This window comes from Budorcas taxicolor, chromosome 13 (assembly GCF_023091745.1).
Source record: "Budorcas taxicolor isolate Tak-1 chromosome 13, Takin1.1, whole genome shotgun sequence".
Classification (NCBI taxonomy): domain Eukaryota; kingdom Metazoa; phylum Chordata; class Mammalia; order Artiodactyla; family Bovidae; genus Budorcas; species Budorcas taxicolor.
The window spans coordinates 22,667,043-22,689,651 of NC_068922.1; the positions used below are offsets into that span (position 1 = coordinate 22,667,043).

The following is a 22,609-nucleotide window of genomic DNA, read 5'->3' on the forward strand; positions in this document are numbered from 1 at the left end:
TTTTTTTTTTTTCCTGGTTCTTTTGAACTTTTCTTACCAGTGCAGTTGATTACTGGTTTCTTCTTCAGGAATTAACTGATGTTTTGCAACCGTGAACGTGAATTTCATTTTAGGGTTAAAAACGTAATACTTTGGTTATTCTACTTCTCTGTTTCATTGAGTGATTAAACAAAGGATAAGTGGGCTTCGCTGGTAGCTCACCTGGTAAAGAATCCACCTGCAGTACAGGAGACCCCGGTTCAATTCCTGGGTTAGGAATATCCCTGGAGAAGGGATAGGCTGCCCTCTCCAGTATTCTTGGGCTTCCCTCATGGCTCAACTGGTAAAGAATCCGCCTACAATATGGGAGACCTGGATTGGGAATGATCCCCTGGAGATTCCTTGAAGACCTGGGTTGGGAAGATACCCTGGAGAAGGGAACAGCCCAGTCCAGTATACTGGCCTGGAGAATTCCATGGACTGTATAGTCCATGGGGTCACAGAGAGTCGGACACGAGTAAGCGACTTAAAAAAAAAAAAGTCTTTTAGATTATGCCCAATTTGGGACCAGTATTTTTATAGGAGACTTGAATCTTTTATAGGATTAGGTTCTGAAATCATAATATTAAGGCAAATGGTACCGTTAGTTTTTTTTACTTTTAAGATAAAATTTTGCAAAAATGTTTGAGTTTCTTCAGTTCCAAGAACCTTAATTTTTTGATGTTCAAAAAAATAAACCTCTTGAATCTACTGTCACCTTTTGTTGATTTTCATTTTTAGTCATTAACTGACAGACTTATTTGTTCAGTACTGTTTGTATGATTCCAGGCAGTTTTCCCAGCACATTTTCATTAACTTCATGAAGTCGTGAATGTTTTGCTAATGAAGTTTAATTTGCCATTGATTTGCATTGTATTTGGATTAAACTGTAACATGTTTACAAATGTATAGCCAGCAAGAGACTTCCATGGTGAATAAGGAAGGACACTCTTTGATTTGAGGGTGGAAGTGGTTGGGATGGCGAACCCATAATGAGCATTATATTAATGGGTGCTTTTAAAAGATAACTCCTGCTTTCCTGTGTAACTTGGAACTGTGAGCTCTTAGAATAAATACTCCAGATAAAAGGAACTCTTGAACATTTGTATCCAGAGGAAAGGGGATTAGCAACCTTCTTTAGAGTAAAGTGAATATATTACCATTCTTTGATAGGAAAGTATAAAAACATCATTTTCAGTTTACATACGTAAATTTAACTTGTTTTTTTAAATTCTGGAATATTAGTAATTATTATTATAATTAATAAGTAATATTAATTTATTCTAGAAGTATTCTGAAAATTTGAAGAATAATCAGTTCACTCACTCAGTCGTGTCCGACTCTTTGCCACCCCATGGACTGCAGCACACCAGACCTCCTGTCCATAACCAACTCCCGGAGTTTACTCAAACTCATGTCCATCGAGCCAGTGATACCACCCAACCATCTCAGTTCTCTGTTGTCGCCTTTTCCTCCTGCCTTCAATCTTTCCCAGTATCAGGGTCTTTTCTAATGAGTCAGTTCTTCACGTCAGGTGGCCATAGTATGTGAGTTTCAGCTTTAGCATCAGTCCTTGAAATGAATATTCAGGACTGATTTCCTTTAGGATGAACTGGTTGGATCTCCTTGCAGTCCAGGGGACTCTCAAGAGTCTTCTCCAACACCACAGTTCAAAAGCATCACTTCTTTGGTGCTCAGCCTTCTTTAGAGTCCAACTCTCACATCCATACCTGACTACTGGAAAAATCATAGCTTTGACTAGATGGGGTTTAAAAAAAAAAGGTAAATACTGTCAGTGCCACAGAAATCCTTTGCCTTTAGTAACTGACAAAATACTGGTTATATTAATTTAACGGGGCAATTGTCCTGTCTCTCTGCATGGTGAATGGAGTTAATGTCATGGAGTAATACAGTGAACATGGATTTCCTTTAAAATCTTGGGTTATTTTATGACTGGAAGTTGGTACCTTTTGACCGCCATTACCCATTCCTCCCCATCTACTGATGCACATTTAGGTTGTTTCCATGTCTAGGGTTTTGTAAATAATGCTGCAGTGAACATGGTGGGGTACACATACCTTTCTGGATTAAGTGTTTTTGTCTTCTTTAAATAAATGCCCAGAAATGGATCCATATGTTAGCCTTTGATTTTTTAAAAAGAACCTCCAAGCAGTTTTCCATAGTAGCTTCACCAGTTTATATTGCTATAACACAGGTTCCCATTTCTCCACATTTTCACTAATACTTAATTCTTACATTTTTGATAATGGTCATTCTAACAGATGTGAGGTGATATCTCATTGTGGTTTTGATTTGCATTTCCCTGTTGATTAGCGGTGTTGAGCATCTTTTCATGTGTCTGTTGGCCGTCTGTTTGTCCTTGGAAAAAACATGTTTTCAGATCCCCTGCCCATTTTTTAATCAAATATTTTTTCTCTTTTGAATTGTAGGAGTTGTTTATGTATTTTGGATACTAACCCTTTATCAGATATAAGTGACCCTTGAATAACTGAAACAACTGGCGATTAGGAATGCTGATCCTTGTTATTGGTTATCAAATCCAAAAAATCATAGCCAAGACCAGTATCAAGGAGCTTATCACCTGTGTTTTCTTCTAGGACTTTTATAGTTTCAAGTCTTTAATCCATTTTGAGTTGGGTTTTGTGTAGACTATAAGATCCAGGTTCATCTTTTTGCATACGGATGTCCAGTTTTCCCAGCACCATTCATTGCAGAGACTATCCTTTCCCCATTTTATGTTCTTGGTTCTTTTGTCACAACTTGACCATATATGCTAGGGTTTATTTCTGGGCTCCCTATTCTGTTGCACTGATCTGTATATCTGTTTTTATGCTAATACCATACTGCTTTGATTACTATAGTTTTGTAATATAGTTGAAATTAGGGTACATGATGTCCAGGTTTGTTTTTTCTCATTATTGCTTTTGCTGTTTGGGGCCTTTTGTGGTTCCATACAAATTAAAAAAAATTTTTTTTTCTATTTCTGTGAAAAATACCATTGGAATCTTGATATGGATTACACGGAGTCTGTAGCTTGCTTTGGGTAGTATGGACATTTTAACATTAATTCTTCCAGTTCATAAATATGGAATATCTTTACATTATTTGTACCTTCAACTTCTTTCATTAATGCCTTTTATTTCTCAGTGTAGAGATCTTTCACCTCCTTGATTTAATTTGTTCCTGGGTATTTTATTCTTTATAATGCAGTTGTTAGTGGGATTGTTTTATTGTTTAGTTTGTTATCAGTGTATAGAAATGTGATTTTGTATGTTAATTTTATATCCTGCAGCATTATTGAATTTGTTTATTCATTTTAACATTTTTGTGGTGAAGTATATAGAGCTTTCTATACAGTAAGTCCCCTACCTCCAAACAAGTTCCATTTTAAGAGTACATTTATAAGTTTAAATGTGTTTATAAGTCCCAACAAAGTGAGCGTAGGTACCCAGCTACCACAGTCTGCTACATAGTACTGTGCTGTAATAGGTTTATAATACTTTTCTCACAAATAATAAAAAAGCAAACACAAAAATAAAATGTTTTTAATCTTAGAGTACATTACCTTGGAAAGCACAGTAGTTCATGCCAGACATGTGAACTAACTTACATGCATGCACATTTGCATTTTTGAAAGTTTACAGCTTGAAAGTTCATAGTAGTGGACTTAATGTAGTGTGTAACAGCATACCATCTGTAAATAGCGATGGTTTTATTTTTTTTCCCTTCCAAATTGATGTCTTTTGTTTTGTGGAATCACTCTGGATGTATATTTTCAGTTGTAAAGATAAGTGTAGAATTGGCACCTAGTGAATTGATATTTAGCCTGTTTGGACTTAGTTGGAAATATCCATATGTTTGTGTTTTCTATTTTTTTCAAGTCTTATCTTTTTTTAAAGTGTAGTAAAATACACATAATAAAAAATTTTCCATTTTAACCTTTTTCAATTGTGCAGTTAGTGTTAAATATTTTCACAGTGTTGTACAAGCAATCTCCAGAATTTTTCAGTGTTACAAAAACTGAAACTATAGTGATAAAACCATAGCTCCCCATTCCCTGCCTCCTTAGACCCTGACAACCACCATTTTACTGTGTATGAATTTGACTACTCCAGATACCTCATGTGAATAGAATCATATAATATTTATCTTTTTTGTGACTAACTTATTTCACTTAGGATCATATCATCAAGATTCATCCATGTTATAGCATGTGTTGGAATTTCCTTCCTTTTTAAGGCTGAATAGTATTAACACTGCGTCATATGAACATACCACTTCTTATCCATTTGTCTAAATTTTTAAAAATTTAAGTATTTGCGATACTTGTTTAAATTTACAACAGTTTGGTAGTTTCAGGTGTGTAACAGAATGTTTCAGAATGAATGTTTATAGATTATACCCCATTAAAGTTATTAATACATTATTGGCTATATTTCTTGTGCTGTATAATAGATCTTTGTAGCTTATTTATTTTTTACATAGTTATATTTTTAATTTTTGAGAAACTATTATACCGTTTTCCATAGTTGCTGCACCACTTTACATTCCCACCAACAGTGTTAAGGGTTCCAATGTCTTAATATCCTTGCCAACACTTGTTTTCTTGGTTTTTGTTTTGATAGTAACCATCCTAATGGATATGAGGTGTCAAATGTTAGCTTTAAAATTTTTTCTTCTTCATTATATTGAACATCAAGGAGTAAAAAGCTTGAGACTTGTCACCAGAGGAGGAAAGAAAAAGAATTTACATTCCATTTTATTATTTTTAAGTTTGTTTTCTGTGGTTCTAAAAAATTATGAGAAACTGAAAACAACACACATTTATTATAGTGCTGTAGAAGTCTGACATGAACCTTACTGGGTCTATTAAGGTGTGGGCAGGCTTTGTTCCTTTTTCAAATCTGTATAGGAAGATCTGTGTCCTTATATTTTCCAGCTTTGGGGCAGTGCCTGCTCTCCTTACCCTGTGGCTTCTGTCTTCACAGCCATCAGTTTTGTGGGGAGTCTCTCGTGTTTCAGTCTCTCTGGTTCTCAGATACACTGTGTGAGGACTCTGATTATATGGGGTTGACCCAGACAGTTCTGCTTCTCTAGGTCCTTAAGTTACATACATTTGTATAGTCTCTTGCCATTCAAGCTAACACATTCATAGGTTGTGGACATAAGGCATGGGTACTTTTTTGCGGGGGTAGTATTCTGCATACCATATTTGCTTAAAATTATTCTACTGTACTTTAAGAAGGTGTTGCTTAAATCATTTCTGAGGTTAGGCTTTGCTAGTACATGTATTTGTTGAATAATTTTGGCTTTGCACCTTTTTTGTTAACTTTTCTCTCTTAAATTACTGGTGACCCGTTCTGATTGCCAATTCCAGGAGAGAGTCAGGTTTTTATCTTACTTGATTTTATTGCAGAGATATTATTGGTCACTCTGTTTTGAAGCTTTTTGTATTCCATTATGCCATTCTCCTTTATCTTTTTAATAAATTTATAAAATATTTCACATTTATAGAAAAGTACAGACATCATGAATTTATTACAGATATAACACCTGATAATACTTTACCTTATTTTCATAGACCCTTTTTCAACTTGAGCACTCAGGAATTTACTGCCAATTTAAGAAATAGAATGTTACCAGCACTGTTGAATACTTTTCACCATTGCATTCCCCACGGTTAACGACTATCCTGCATTTTGTTTATAATTCCTTTGCTTAGTTGTTTTGCATGTATGTGTAAAATTATACTCCCTTATTTCTTTTTCCTACTTTCATCCTTTTTCAGAGTAAATGACTTTTGGTCTACTTCTTCAGTATCTTCTTCCCCCAGCGTCTTCAGTGAGATAAAATTTATTTAATACGAAAGTTATAATTTTAACCATTTAAAAGTATATAGTTCAAAGGTTTATTGGTATACAGTTGGCCCTTGAATATCTCAAGAGTTAGGGGCCCTAACACTCCTCACATGTAAAATTTTTGCAGATCATTTATAGTTGGCCCTGCATATACAGATTTCTTTCCTATAGTTATTTTCACATCCATGAATTCAGCCAAGGATCGTGTAGTACTGCAGTATTTGCTACTGAAAAAAACTCACATGTAAGTGGACCCATACAGTTCAAATTCATATTGTTTGAGGGTCAACCATATTCACAATGTGATCAGTCCCAGAATAAATCTCATAATCCCAGTATATTGTCTTCCACCTCTGCATCCTGGCAATCAGTAATCTATTTTCTGTCTCTGTAAGTGTCTCCAACTCTTTGCAACCCCATGGACTGTAGCCTGCTCGGTGCTCTGTCCATGGGATTCTCCAGGCAAGAATACTGGCATGGATTGCCATTGCCTTCTCGGGGGGATCTTCCCAACCCAGGTATCGAGCCCCCTTAGCAGGCAGATTCTTTACCACTGAGCCACCAGAGAAATCTGTCCCTCAGTTTGGGTTCTGTCTCTATAGATTTGCCTGTTTTTGGCATTACACATGGAGGGAATTTGTGTTTGGTTCCTTTTACTCGACTTAATATTTTTTGTGTTTAAACATAAGGTTTATCTACATTATCAGTTCAGTTCAGTTCAGTCACTCAGTTGTGTCCGACTTTTTGCAACGCCATGAGTCACAGCACGCCAGGCCTCCCTGTCCATCACCAACTCCCGGAGTTCACTCAGATTCATGTCCATCAAGTCAGTGATGCCATCCAGCCATCTCATCCTCTGTCATCCCCTTCTTCTCCTACCCCCAATCCCTCCCAGCATCAAAGTCTTTTCCAATGAGTCAACTCTTCTCATGAGGTGGCCAAAGTACTGGAGTTTCAGCTTTAGCATCAGTCCTTCCAAAGAAATCCCAGGGTTGATCTCTTTAAGAATGGACTGGTTGGATCTCCTTGCATATCAACACTTCATTCTTTTTTGTTTGTTTGTTTTTTAATGGTTGGATGATACACATTATATGGATATAAAGCATATTTGGTTTATCTGGTCATCAGTTGATGGACATTTGGTTGTTTCCACTGCTTGAATAGTATGACTGATACTGCTGTCAACTTTCACACAAATTTTTGTGTGAACATACTGGTTTTATTTTATTTGTCTTGTTTGTGTATGTAGGGTAGAATTGCTGGTTCATTATGGTGACTTTTTGAGGAACTGCCAAACTCTTTCCCACAGCAGCTGTACCATTTTACATTTCCATTAGCAGTACATGAGGGTTCCAATTTTACCACATCCTCACCAAGACGACTTCTTCCTCTTTTTTTTTCATAGCCATCCAAGTGGATGTGAAATGGTACCTCATTTTGGTTTTGATTTGCATTTCCCTTATGAATTAGCATGAATTAGCATCTTTTAATGTTTTTATTGGGCTTTTTTTTTTTTTTTAGAAAAATTATATCTTGGGTCAGTTTTTATATTTTGGATGTTTCTAAGAATTTGCCCATTTCATCTGGATTTTTAATTTTGTTGGCATATAGTTATTCATACTATTATCTTTGTAATCCTTGAAAAAATTTTTTATGAGATGTGTAGTAAAGTCCCCTTTTATTCCTGATTATAATAATATGAGGCTTTTTTCCTTTGTCAGTCTAGCTAAAGATTTAGCAGTTTTGTGTTTTTTTAAACCAACTTGTGGTTTCATTAATTTCCTTTATAGTTTTCCTGTTCTTTATTGTCATTCTGCTTTTTTTCCCCTTCTGCTTACTTTGAATTTTGTTTGTTCTTTTTCTAATTTCTTAAGATAGAAAGTTAGATTATTGATCTCAGATCATTTTTTTAAAGATGCATATTTGACTATGTCAGTGTGTTACTTAAATCCTGATGTTGATGGGATAAATTCATAGTCCTTAACAAGGCATAAGAAGTTTTTCCTGGACTGACCTGCCTCTCCAGGCTCACCTTTCTCTCCTACTTCTTGTGGCATGAGTATATCCTGGTCAGTTTCCTGATAGACTGCTCTCTGCAAAAATCAGTGATTTAGACTTTGGTTGTATCTGCTGGTATGACCTTCCGTCTGTCTTTTTCTAAAGAAAATAGAATTTAAAACTAAGCATGGGTTTATCTCCTGCAACTTTTTCCCCCGTCTGTTGACATTAACTAAAAACAAAAAACCTTGCACTTCTGGTGTACCTGGTGGTCTAATGCTTTCTTCATTCTGTTTCTACTGCTGCTCCAGACAATTGTTTTTGTTTCTGTAATCTGTATATTAGTCATACTTGTCTCACATTTGTGGAGGAGGGGAAAAAAAACCCCATAAACTCTTCTGTTAGAATGCTGAGATTCTGAAGCATTAAACTGGATTACTTTCTTTATTCACTCTCCAGCATTGATACATATCAAAATATCTTGTTAAACAGAACTTTATAAAATTAAAATTTGATATTTCAGTAAGACTTGCTTTGAAAAACTAACGAAAGTATAAGAACCAAGGACATATTGTATGTTTAATAGTCATGTTGAATTTTAAGCATATTTCTTGATTTGGTGTTTTTCATAGAAGATCATAGGACTTAATGATGGTGGGGTTTTTGAAAGTATGTAAAATATTCCATAAACTTTTGAAATTGGTATGTTTTGATAAGGAAGTAAGAATATCATCAATACAAAGAAAATTACTTTTAGGAAAGCACTTTGCCAAAATATATATTTTAAAAATAGCCTCAAGTAGGATGAATTCTGTTTGATGAGAGAAATTTAGGAAGCTTAAATTGAAATAATATTAAAATTATTGTCCTAACAGAAAGAGAGAATTGAATAGATAGGAGAAAGACAGAATGTAAAAGTCTTTTTGTAAATTTTGGAAACTTTTAAGGCAGTTTGGAAAGGCAAAATAGTCATTTGACTGCTTTGAACAACAGTGTTGTTGTTCAGTTGCTAAGTCGTATCTGACTCTGCAACACATAAACGGTAGCATGCCAGGCTTCCTGGCCTTCACTGTCTCCTGGAGTTTGCTCAAAAAACAGTGGGGCTAGGTGGGAGGTAAACTTTAAATAGGCAATGGCACCCCACTCCAGTACTCTTGCCTGGAAAATCCCGTGTGGAGGAGCCTGGTGGGCTGCAGTCCATGGGGTTGCTGAGTCGGAGACAACTGAGCGACTTCATTTTCACTTTTCACTTTCATGCATTGGAGAAGGAAATGGCAACCCACTCCAGTGTTCTTGCCTGGAGAATCCCAGGGACGGTGGAGCCGGTGGGCTGCCGTCTGTGGAGTCGCACAGAGTCGGACACGACTGAAGCGACTTAGTAGTAGTAGTAGTGAAGTTAAGTGCCTGGTATTTCATAACATTTTGTTTCATGGTGGTGCCTTGGAACCAGCTAGCTTGAGTGATAGAATTTAGATTTTATGGTATTACTGAACTATAAGTTTAACCTCTAGATTTCATCTGGCAAGTATACTTAAAATAATGATGAAACAAGTACTATGTATGTATACAGGATTGCAGTTTAGTTTCATAGTCCAGTTAAAACCTACCACATCATCAGCCTGATTTTCATCATCCTATTTAAAGCATGATTTTGCTCTAGTGCTTTCTAGGTGGTTTAATTATTTGTTTGTTTATAGTTTTTCTGCCTCACTAGACTGTAAAGCCATGAAGCATAGGCAGTGGATTTTACTCTTTATTTCACTGGTATTTAACTTACCATCTAGTAGACTCTCCATGAATGTTGAATGAATAAATTGTTGTCAGTTGCTACATAGTCCTTGAATAGGTTTTATATATTGTCTGTAATATGTTTATTTTTTTGAGAAACTAAGCTTTTGCATTAGGCCATCTTGTTTCTGTCACAGTAGTAACTTTGTTCTTTGCTGCAAAAGTAGAGTTGCTTCATTTGTTTAGCTTCAAGTCTTACTTTTAATATAATTTTGAAATAGTAGATTATAGTAGCTAAAGAGCTTAGATCTGTTTTCACCACGGTAATATTGGTAATTGATTTCAGTGCCCCATTTACTAAGATTTTAAATTCCCTTAATTACGGTGCTTATAGTTTGTCACAACCATGCTTATTAAACAAATCTCATTTGATGGAGGAGACAAAGTAACGTCAACCAGTTGTTCATAAATATCTGCTATAGGATTGAGAATAATATGAATGCTAATTGATTTGGGGGGAATATTCTCCCTCAAGAATGGGTTCCTACTAAGGTTTATTCAGAATGATATGTAGGAAACCAGATTTTTTTTCTCTTCACATATGTCCCCTTCTTCTTTCAAGGCAGGATTGAGGTAGAGATCTAAGAACAGGGATGAATAGTTCCCAGACAGAGCTGTTCCACAGTCCCTCTGTGAATCATCTGAGATTAACTGTGTGTAACGAGGCATTGCTGTTGGGAGAAGCTGTTGCTGTGCATACTGTAGAGACTCAGAATAGTGGATCTAGATCATTCTAGATTTAATTTCTTTTTCATCACGATAGACTTGTTTTTCCTTATTACCGAATTAGTTGGTATGTTATTTTTATACAATAAATTGTGATACCCCAAGATACAACAAATACTGCTGTTCCTTTTGGTATTCCTAAGTAGGAAGGAATTTAACTAATTACCATATAGCCTTGCTAAGTAATATAAGATATATATTACAGATAAAACAGTAAGACTTTTTCCATCTCAAAGCTTCCAGGCTACTTCGTGGATCTCTCTAAGTACCTGAAAGATGGCTGTTCAAGACTTTTAAGTGATAAACACCGAAGGATATTAATATATGAATGGTGAATCAGCCACTGGGGCTAAAAAGTCACTTGCAGTATGCGTCTTATTTACTTACAAAGTGAAATATATAAGCATTTCATTGAAACTACAAGAGGAAAAGAATCTGAAAAGTTCTCACTGAAGGAATTGGTGTAAATGGACATGAATTTATAGGAATTTATTTTAAATTAAATGATGCTGCTATTTGATAATACACCTTTATTTAGAGTGCTACCTTTTTATTGTAGTGAAAAATAAAAGTATAATTACTGACCTCTGCCCATTTTGACTTTAACTCTACTGATTTTTCCTTCTCATAATGTCTAAGTTTTTAAACTTGTCTGTCATGGTAGTTTTTAGGAATTGGTTTATGAAAAATTCAAAATTAAAGTGTGTCCTTTCTTTAGACAATGTTGACAGTTTTATACTAACAGAGCAGGAACTGTACAAGATAATAGTGTTAAATTAATCCTAATGTAGCTTGGGAGCCTTCCCACATAAAGCAGCATTAGAGACCTGTAGTTACAGAAATAATAACTGAAATGGATTCTCCATAAATGTGGGTGGTTGGTGGGATGAAGAACTCGATCATGTTCTTATTGTATTTGTTTGAATTTGTTAAGACATGGTATGTTGGGTTTTAAGATTCCTTAAATTATTTACCTGTCAAGTCTTTGATTTTTTTAAAGGCTATTTTCTACATCTGTGACACTTCTCTCTCACTGAGAGAGAAGAATCAGAGACCATATTCTATGATTTATAACAATTCTCTAATTCTATAATGTATCTCTGTGTTACTTCTGGAATGGTTGAGAATAAGCATATATATTCTGAATCTACTACTCTAAACCAAACAACGTATACATTTACTCTAACCTTTTCTCTCTCCTAAAAACATCAGTTGTGCATATTAATAATAAAAATCTTGCAGGCTGTGAGTATCTGCAGTATTAAACATTCCTTCTCAAGAGTGTCTTGGCTGTTTTTCATTTGGCAAGTATATATTGTTTTCATATCTAAGATCCTGGTTAGTTGCTTTGGGGAAATAAGTATATACTGCAAGTGGATCCTGCCTTTGTTGTTGTCAGTCGCTAAGTTGTGTCCTACTGTTTGGGACTGCATGAACTGCAGCATGCCAGGCTTCTCTGTCTTTCACTATCTCCCAGAGTTTTCTCACATTCATGTCCATTGAGTTGATGATGCTATCTAACTATCCCATGCTCTGCCTCCTCCTTCTGCTTTTGCCTTCAGTCTTTCCCATCATCAGGGTCGTTTCCAGTGAGTCGACTGTTCACACGAGGTGCCAAAGTATTGAAACTTCAGCATCAGTCCTTCCAGTGCATATTCAGGGTTAATTTCTTTTAGAATTGACTGGTTTGACCTCCTCACAGTCGGGGACTCTATTCTCCAGCACCACAATTTGAAGGCATCAGTTCTTTGGTGCTGTACTTTCTTTATAGTCCAACTCACATCCATATGTGAATACTGGAAAATCCGTAACTTTGATTATATGGACCTTTGTTTAGGGAACATAAAATCTAAAAGGAAAAGAACTGTGTATGTAAATAATTTCCAGAACATAGTTATAAGTTCTTAAATGATCTATAGTAAAATAAAGAGTTGAAGGTCAGAGGAAATTACTTTCATCTGAGGGAACGAGATATCCAGAGAATGGAACATATTACCTGATGCTTAAAGTGTAGTTACTTGGAGTGGATTGATGTATATACCTGTCCCTGACAGAATAGTATATTCATGTAATAACAGCTAAATATTTGGAATTATGCTTCTCAGATTTTTCTTCATGATGCTTGTGAAGCATGCGTCATGCTCCAAAAGTATTAAAGCAACTAGTATATTTATTCCAAATTAGAAAGCTCATATTGAAAGCTGTTTCTAGGTGTGTCAAGATTTAGGAGACCAAAGAATCTGACCTTCTGCCCAGATCAGTCCTTAAAGGAACTATGGAGAGAGACCAAATCAGTGTAGTAAACATATAAAAGATGTGAAGGGAAATAATTTGAAACTAAGAAAACATTATAAAAAGAAAGAGATAGAAATTTTAGGTATGGAAGATTATAATGGTTGAAATAAAGAACACCATATATGGAATAAATAGCAATGCATATAGCCAAGGAAGAAAATAAATAATGGGTAGGTCAGATTAAGGAAATCTGTAGAAAGATGGGAAGGACCTCTATAAAAAAATAAAAAAGAACAGGGAAGCCTGGTGTGCTGCACGCAGCCCATGGGGTCACAAGGATTCGAACTCAACTGAGTGACTGAAGAACAACAACGAGGAGGATAGAAGTAGAATCCAGATAACAGGAGCCCCAGAAAGGCAGAGAAAGAACGGAGAAGAGGAAATAATGTGAAGAAATGATGGAGATAAACTTTCTTTAACAACAAAAAAAATACAAGGTCTTAGACTGAAACAGCCCTTGGAGTGCCACAGAAAAAAGAGTGAAGAAAAAATTCTCATCTGGACACATTATAGGGAAAATGTAGAAATATCAAGAAAGGAAAGAATTCTAATACATGGACTCTTAACTATGAAGTGCTTCTTAAGGAAATCAAAAAGGAATAAATAGAAGTGATTATTTTTCTAAGGAAATGGTACCACATATGAAAAGGTTAGAGTTACAGAGATATTTATCGTAGCAAAAAAGTGAAAATATTGGGAATGTGAAAATTATACTCACATATCTTACAGAATCACCTAGATCTGATTATCAAGTTTTATTTAGGAAGTTTAGTAACTTGAAAATATATCCAGGATATATTTTCCTGGACACCAAACCCAGAATAACAGGTTGTGTATTATTATGCATAAATAATAACTGTATGGTAAAAGACTGTCAATTTCTTATGATTCTTGTTTTCTTGGTGCTCACATTCTAGTTGGAAGAGTCAGAAATATAAATAGAGAATAAATATTAGACAAAATTATCATAGCAACTATGTTAAAGATTTGAGAGTAGTTTTTTCCTTGTCTTCACTTTCTAAAATTGAATGTTGTCATTACTTTTATGTTTTTATTAGAGTAACAAAAAGATCTTTCATGAAGAATGAATAATTGTTTTAACAGCTGCCACATCTAATAAGATTATGCTCTTCATTTTACTGGATGGTTTTTTTTCCTACTGTACCTTCTTTTTCGATAAGGTAAAGAAATTAAAAAATAAATCACTCTGTGATGAACTTCATAATGTTTCTCATCTAGGCTTATGATTGATACCAGTTTAGGTGTGTCTTATCTCTGCTTAGTTAAGTACTCTCCTTCATTAGATGTTTTTCTGGAACTCTCTTGCTTTTTCCATGATCCAGCAGATGTTGACCATTTGATCTCTGGTTCCTCTGCCTTTTCTAAAACCAGCTTGAACATCAGGAAGTTCACGGTTCACGTATTGCTGAAGCCTGGCTTGGAGAATTTTGAGCATTACTTTACTAGCATGTGAGATGAGTGCAATTGTGCAGTAGTTTGAGCATTTTGGGGCATTGCCTTTCTTTGGGAGTGGAATGAAAACTGACCTTTTCCAGTCCTGTGGCCACTGCTGAGTTTTCCAAATTTGCTGACATATTGAGTGCAGCACTTGCACAGCATCATCTCTGAGGATTTGAAAGAGCTCCACTGGAATTCCATCACCTCCACTAGCTTTGTTCATAGTGATGCTTTCTAAGGCCCACTTGACTTCACATTCCAGGATGTCCGGCTCTAGGTGAGTTATCACACCATCGTGATTAAGAAGATCTTTTTTGTACAGTTCTTCTGTGTATTCTTGCCACCTCTTCTTAATATCTTCTGCTTCTGATAGGTCGATACCATTTCTGTCCTTTACTGAGCCCATCTTTGCAGGAAATGTTCCCTTGGTATCTCTAATTTTCTTGAAGAGATCTCTAGTCTTTCCCATTGAGATGTTTTCCTCTATTTCTTTGCATTGATCACTGAAGAAGGCTTTCTTATCTCTCCTTGGTGTTCTTTGGAACTCTGCATTCAGATGCTTATCTTTCCTTTTCGCCTTTGCTTTTTGCTTCTCTTCTCTTCACAGCTGTTTGTAAGGCCTTCCCAGACAGCCATTTTGCTTTTTTGCATTTCTTTTCCATGGGGATGGTCTTGATCCCTGTCTCCTGTACAATGTCACGAACCTCATTCCATATTTAATCAGGCACTCTATCAATCAGATCTAGGCCCTTAAATCTATTTCTCACTTCCACTGTATAATCATAAGGGATTTGATTTAGGTCATACCTGAATGGTCTAGTGGTTTTCCCTACTTTCTTCAATTTAAGTCTGAATTTGGTAATAAGGAGTTCATGATCTGAGCCACAGTCAGCTCCTGGTCTTGTTTTTGCTAACTGTATAGAGCTTCTCCATTTTTGGCTGCAAAGAATATAATCAATCTGATTTCGGTGTTGACCATCTGGTGATGTCCATGTGTAGAGTCTTCTCTTGTGTTGTTGGAAGAGGGTGTTTGCTGTGACCAGTGCATTTTCTTGGCAAAACTCTATTTGACTGTGTGGATCACAATAAACTGTGGAAAATTGTGAAAGAGATGGGAATTCCAGACCACCTGACCTGCCTCTTGAGAAATCTGTATGCAGGTCAGGAAGCAGCAGTTAGAACTGGACATGGAACAGCAGACTGGTTGCAGATGGGAAAAGGAGTACGTCAAGGCTGTATATTGTCACCCTGCTTATTTAACTTCTATGCAGAATACATCATGAGAAACGCTGGACTGGAAGAAACACAAGCTGGAATCAAGATTGCCAGGAGAAATATCAATAACCTCAGATATGCAGATGACACCACCCTTATGGCAGAAAGTGAAGAGGAACTAAAAAGCCTCTTGATGAAAGTGAAAGAGGAGAGTGAAAAAGTTGGCTTAAAGCTCAACATTCAGAAAACAAAGATCATGGCATCTGGTCCCATCACTTCATGGGAAATAGATGGGGAAACAGTGGTTGACTTTATTTTGGGGGGCTCCAGAATCACTGCAGATGGTGATTGCAGCCATGAAATTAAAAGACACTTATTCCTTGGAAGAAAAGTTATAACCAACCTAGACAGCATATTCCAAAAGCCAAGACATTACTTTGGCGACCAAGGTCCGTCTAGTCAAGGCTGTGGTTTTTCCAGTGGTCATGTATGGATGTGAGAGTTGGACTGTGAAGAAGGCTGAGCGCCAAAGAATTGATGCTTTTGAACTGTGGTGTTGGAGAAGGCTCTTGAGAGTCCCTTGGACTGCAAGGAGATCCAACCAGTCCATTCTAAAGGAGATCAGCCCTGGGATTTCTTTGGAAGGAATGATGCTAAAGCTGGAACTCCAGTACTTTGTCCACCTCATGTGAAGAGTTGATTCATTGGAAAAGACTCTGATGCTGGGAGGACAGGAGGAGGGCAGGAGGAGAAGGGGACGAGAGAGGATGAGTTGGCTGGATGGCATCACTGACTCAATGGACGTGAGTCTGAGCGAACTCCGGGAGTTGGTGATGGACAGGGAGGCCTGGTGTGCTCAGATTCATGGGGTCACAAAGAGTCGGACATGACTGACCGACCGAACTGAACTGAACTCCTTCATTAACCTAACCACCTATATTTTTATACTTCATCTGAGCTAAGTGTTTAGGTTCTTGCTATTAGCCTTGAGTAACATTTACATTACTTGGCAATATTAGTACACATCACTAGGAAGCTCTCAATTTTTGCCATGATATTTTAGCTCTTTCTCCCCTTTCCCTGTCCCCACTATAGTAGATGTCTTTGTCTTTTATTCCCAGGAACACCTTGATCTCTCAACACCCAGTTCTGCAACCCTGCTTGATTTGTATCCATCTTTTCTTTCTCTCCAGTCCTTCCTGCAGTCAAAGGCTAATCCTTACTTGTGATCTGGATCTCATCTATCCTTTTTATGCCTCTCAGAGACCCTGTCGTTTTAGTTTCTTCACCCTGTCTTTCACTATCACCTATCTTTGACCATCTACATCTAAATATGCTCCAGTCTTTCCTCTTGGAAAAACACCCCAGACACTCTTTTAATCCCTTTCCCTGTTTGTGTGCCTAAGCTTCAGACTGTTTTCCATGCACATCCCTGTTTAAGATTTTCTGTGCTTCTTCATTGAGAGAATTCATGTCTGTCGTCAGTTTTGGACCCAGTTGTAGCCATTATGTCTCAAATTATTACTCTTCTTATTCTTTCTATTCTTAAGGACATTTTTTAAGATTTTCACCTGTCTTTATATTCCTTACCCTCTCTTTTATAAACTGTACTTGTTAATCTCTGTGTGCTATATCTGTTTAATTTCGTTAGCACTTTTTGTTCACTCATAATTTCCTTATTATTGTTTCTGTTTAGTGAATGTGTTTTTAAATTTTAGGAATTCTTTGTGGGTTTTCTTTTTTAATGGAGCTGGTCTGGTTTTTTCTTTCTTGTTTTTAAGTATGTTTAGCTCTGGAAAATGTCAGTTTTCATTCCAATCCCAAAGAAAGGCAATGCCAAAGAATGCTCAAACTACTGCACAATTGCACTCATCTCACACGCTGATAAATTAATGCTCAAAATTCTCCAAGCCAGGCTTCACCACTACGTGAACCATGAATTCCAGATGTTCAAGCTGGTTTTAGAAAAGGCAGAGGAACCGGAGATCAAATTGCTGACATCCGCTGGATCATGGAAAAAGCAAGAGAGTTCCAGAAAAACATCTATTTCTGCTTTATTGACTATGCCAAAGCCTTTGACTGTGTGGATCACAATAAACTTTGAAAAGTTCTGAAAGAGATGGGAATACCAGACCACCTGACCTGCCTCTTGAGAAATCTGTATGCAGGTCAGGAAGCAACAGTTAGAACTGGACATGGAACAACAGACTGGTTCCAAATTGTGAAAGGAGTACGTCAAGGCTGTATATTGTCACCCTGCTTATTTAACTTTCTATGCAGTGTACATCATGAGAAACACTGGGCTGGAAGAAGCACAAGCTGGAATCAAGATTGCCGGGAGAAATATCAATAACCTCAGATATGCAGATGACACCACCCTTATGGCAGAAGGTGAAGAGGAGCTAAAAAGCCTCTTGATGAAAGTGAAAGAGGAGAGTGAAATAGTTAGCTTAAAGCTCAACATTCAGAAAATGAAGATCATGGCATCTGGTCCCATCACTTCATGGGAAATAGATGGGGAAACAGTAGAAACAGTGTCAGACTTTATCTTTTTGAGCTCCAGAATCACTACAGATGGTGATTGCAGCCATGAAATTAAAAGATGCTTACTCCTTGGAAGGAAAGTTATGACCAACCTAGATAGCATATTGAAAAGCAGAGATAGTACCTTGCCAACAGAGGTCCGTCTAGTCAAGGCTATGGTTTTACCAGTGGTCATGTATAGAAGTGAGTGTTGGAGTATAAAGAAAGCTAAGCGCCGAACAATTGATGCTTTTGAACTGTTGTGTTGGAGAAGACTCTAGAGTGTCCCTTGGACTGCAAGGAGATCCAACCAGTCCAACCTAAAGGAGATCAGTCCTGGGTGTTCATTGGAAGGACTGATGCTGAGGCTGAAACTCCAATACTTTGGCCACTTGATGTGAAGAACTGACTCACTGGAAAAGACCCTGAGGCTGGGAATGATTGAAGGCGGGAAGAGAAGGGGACAACAGAGGATGAGATGGTTGGATGGCATCACTGACTCGATGGGCATGAGTTTAAAATTAAACACTATATTAAACAGTCATTCCTCATCAGACTTTGAGTCTATTTCACTGTGGATTTACAGATTTGTATGGATTATAATCCGTTTGTTGTGATGCTCAAATTGTTCACAATTAGCCATTTGGCAGCCCTTTAAAATGGCTCCATGTCTTTCTGGTAGGTCTCCACTGTTCTTTTAATGCTTCCTCACTACCTGATACTGGTCAGTTGAGGCCTCCCTTAGCTCCTAGAGGCTTCTTGCTCATCCTTGTACATGTGCCCCTAGGTGATGGTTTGAGTCCTTTTCTCTTTTGACTTTCCCTTCTGCTGCATTTCTGTTGCTTGCCCTTCTACATCTTCCACTGGCTATCCTGCCCTTTTTTGGTTTTTAAGGGCTCATTTGATTACACTGGGCCCATACTCATATCCAGTTAATGTACCTATTTTAAGTTCAGCTGATCAGTACCCTAATTCAATCTGCTAGGTTTCTTCAGAACAGTTCCTAGATTAGTGTTTGGTTGAATAACCAGGAGAGGGGGAACTTGGGAAACATCTTTAGAATTCTGCTTACTACAGCAGGATAATCCCAGGTTCTTATAGAATTTTGTTCTCTCATTTTTTATTCCTTTTGTTAGGTTCTTAATCATTTGAAATCTTTGTGTCCTAATCCTTATTTGCTGGTTCTGTTTTCTAAGTTTCTTAGAAGACAGTCAAATCTTAATGTTTATAAATGCTAACTTGTGAGAAAGAGGATTGTTCTTTCCTTGTTTTTTAATTTTGGATTGCAAGCTCATTTTCTATTCTGAGTTGAGGATGTATCGCTTCAGAGAGTGACAAGACTGCGTAACCCCTTCTTATGTTTATTTAATGTTTGGGATTTACCAGACCAGGAACATGGTGTAAATTTAAACCCCCATACCTATTGAAGGCAAGGCTGTCAGCTTATTTGAATCTCAAGGCAGATTTTCCATCCTTTATTCAAAGCTGAGATCAAATTGGACAAACTTCTTTTTCTCCCTGTGTATGCTGTGATTTTGAGGTTTTGTGTTTTGTGAGAGTCTTTTAGGGGTGGAGTTGGGAAGGAATAGCTTAACTTTCCCCTCAAAGTCTAGCCCTTGTAAAGTCTAAATTATATAAACAAAGTCTTACCAATTTCAGCTTTTCCTCTTTTGGAGATCCAAGGTTTATCTCTTTTCCTTGTGAGCATTAAAGCCAAGCTCCTAGGTTTCTGACAGGCTGCCCTAGGGCAGCTGTTAAAGCTTTTCCTCTTCACTTTGGCCCCTAAGGTTTTTTCCTTTCTTACAGGCTCAACTATTCATTTTTAGGTAATTTTAATCAGGAAGATTTTTACATTGCCTTACCTCCCTCATTGACAGAAACAAATTCCCCCATTGATTGATTGTTTTGTTTTTTTAACCCACTTCATACTGGCTTTTGCAACTACTACTACACTTAGGTCAGAAATAGCTTTCACATTGCCAAGTTCAGATGGGTATTTTCACTTTTCTTTTTTCATGATCACCTTCCATCACTTTCCCTTCTCTTCTTGCCTTTGCTTGGTTGTCCTACAGTTTTGACCATTTGTGTTTAGTTTTCTTGTGGCTTCCCTTTCATCCTGATTTGGTGCTGAAATTCCTTGGGGCTCAGTCCTGAGCCTCTGCTTCGCTCATTCCATAATTCTCACCAAATTTAAGCTAAATAAAATCTTTTGGCTCAAGTATTACAGTGACTAAAGTTAGCTCCCTGATTCCACTCTTCTGTTGTCTGTTTTTTTAAAAAAATATTAATTATCTTTGACTGTGTTGAGTCTTCGTTGCTTTGTGTGGGCTTTCTCTCGTTGCGGTGAATGGGGGCTGCTTTTTGTTGTGGTGTGCAGGCTGCTCATTGCGGTGGTCTTTCTTGTTGCGGAGCACGAGCTCTAGGCACACAGGCTTCAGTAGTTGCAGCACATGGGCTCAGTAATTGTGGTACACGGACTTAGTTTGTCCGCAGCACTTAGAATTCTTGGACCAGGCTTTGAACTGACGTGCCCTGCGTTGGCAAGCGGATTTTTATCCACTGTGCCACCGGTCACGTCCCCTTCTATTGTATTTTAAGGCATCGTTCACGTTATATTCAAAGTGATCTTTAAAAAGTATTATTCTGATCTTGTTACTCTCTAGGTTAAAATGCTTTAATAGTTTTCCATTACTATGATTTTGGCAAGTCATTTATTGCCTGCATAGTTGTACCTGAGCTTGTTCTTGGGCTGGATTCTAGCTTCATTTTTGAGTATCTTGTTTCTTTGCTTATTATACCACACAGAGAATTAGTAGAAAAACCTTATCCTAAACTTTTGGGAGGAGAGAAATGGTAGTTTCCAGGGCCAGGTGAACAAGAAGCTAATAGACTACTAGCATTATTAATATTAGACTAACTTAGGTCTGACCATTCTCTGCCCTGGTGGGCATGTGTTAAAGGTGTAAGCTCCCAGCAGAAACGCTCCACCTCAAGTTAGATCACATATTCTTCCCTGGCTAGGAGTATATCCCTGAGGGAAAATAGGGTGCTGTTTGAAAAAGAAATGGGAATGAATTCTCGGCAAATAAAAGTAGAGACCACTCCTAAGGATTTCTCCTCTTTACTGCTGATCCTTTTTTTTTCTTTTTGTACTGTGAATCTTACTTAAGTTACCCTTCATATTCTGTCATAGCACATTCTACTTTTTCATCATAGCACTAATAGTTGTGTGATTATTTAATGTGTGGAGCCTTCACTGTAAGCTCCATGAGTGCAAGGATAGTATCTGTTTTCTTTTTTTGTAGTATGTTTAGCAGCACATTGCGTCTGATCATATAAGGCACATAAATATTTGTGGAATATTGTAAAATCAGGTCAACTCTGCAATATTCAATTGATATAAAACATTTTGAAATATTTTATAATGAAACCCAAAAATGTGTATGGTAAGTTAATAAAAGGATTAAAATCCTCTATCCTGTATATAGGCAGCTGTATACAGCAAAACCATAAGCTATGCACCAAAAAGTTTGAAAATATATAAAAATATTTTAAATATATAAATTAATATTATATTAAATATATAAAGTACAATTATGTTAAATATATAAATTGTTTACTGTTAAATATATTTATATTTCATAATATATTGTTATACATTATAGTATATTAAATACATTAATTATATATAATTATATTAAATATATAAATTGATGTTTTAAAAATATATGTTAAAATGTTTCTTTTCCTACTTTGACATTTATTTAAAATTATTAATAATGAGTATGTGTTGTCTTTTGAACAAGCTTTTCTCCTTCACTCTTTGTTCAGTTAACAACTGTCTACCTAACCTTTAGGTCTTGGTATATCATTTTTTCTGCTTCTTAATTTTTCCTTCTCATGGCACCCTTTTCTCTTCCATCAGAGCACTTGGCACAGTTTATAGTCATGTGTTTGTTTTAATGTCTGCCTCCCTGATTCGTCTGTATATTCCTGGAGAGCAGAGATCTTTTCTGTCTTGTTCCCTACTTTATTCCCTGTTCCTAGCATAGTGGCTATATTTTAGCACACATGAAATACATATTTCTTGGATGGATAAATGAATCAGTGTGTTACTCCCACTCTCTCTGTCATTCTGCATCTTTGTTTCTACTCTATCTTAAACAGGTGAATTTCAGGGTATTTTCCTAGAGTTTGTGCATTGCAGGATTCAGGTCTGTTTAGTTTGATGAATGTCATCTTGATTTGGATTAAAATAGCATATAGCTTGTAAAAGATGGAAATAGAGTGAAGTTAAACAGAAAACAAGTACAGAACAATCTGAAGAGGATCATTTGCTTTCTGAAAAAAAGACCTAGAGGTCTTAGTGAATAATGCTAAACCAGAATACCTGATGTATGAGAGAGCTGAGGTAAGCAAGTGAGCTTCATTTTCTAAAAAGATTCAGAATTCCATGCTTTCCTGATTTGATAAGAAAGGAAAATTTTGATTTGTTCCATTTTATTGCAGTAACCTGAGCACTAGTTTCAAAATGTGATTGCTGCCTGTTTAGCTGTGCAGTTTCCCATTTAAGTACATGTTAATGCAGTATAAAAACAGACTCAAGTTTAGAGATTGAAGATCCTCAAACACCACAGTTTTGCTTTTTGGTATTGTACTCTCATGATATACCATTGCAGTGATAATGGTATTTGTAGTTTTCAAAGTGC

At 36.6% G+C, this 22,609-nt stretch overlaps 1 protein-coding gene across 1 annotated transcript in view; it reads left to right on the plus strand.

The window, feature by feature from the left end:
• The window catches only part of MLLT10 (MLLT10 histone lysine methyltransferase DOT1L cofactor), a 209,872-nt gene that overhangs the window by 151,943 nt on the left and 35,320 nt on the right, over window positions 1–22,609 (plus strand). The gene's annotated exons all lie outside the window — the stretch shown is intronic.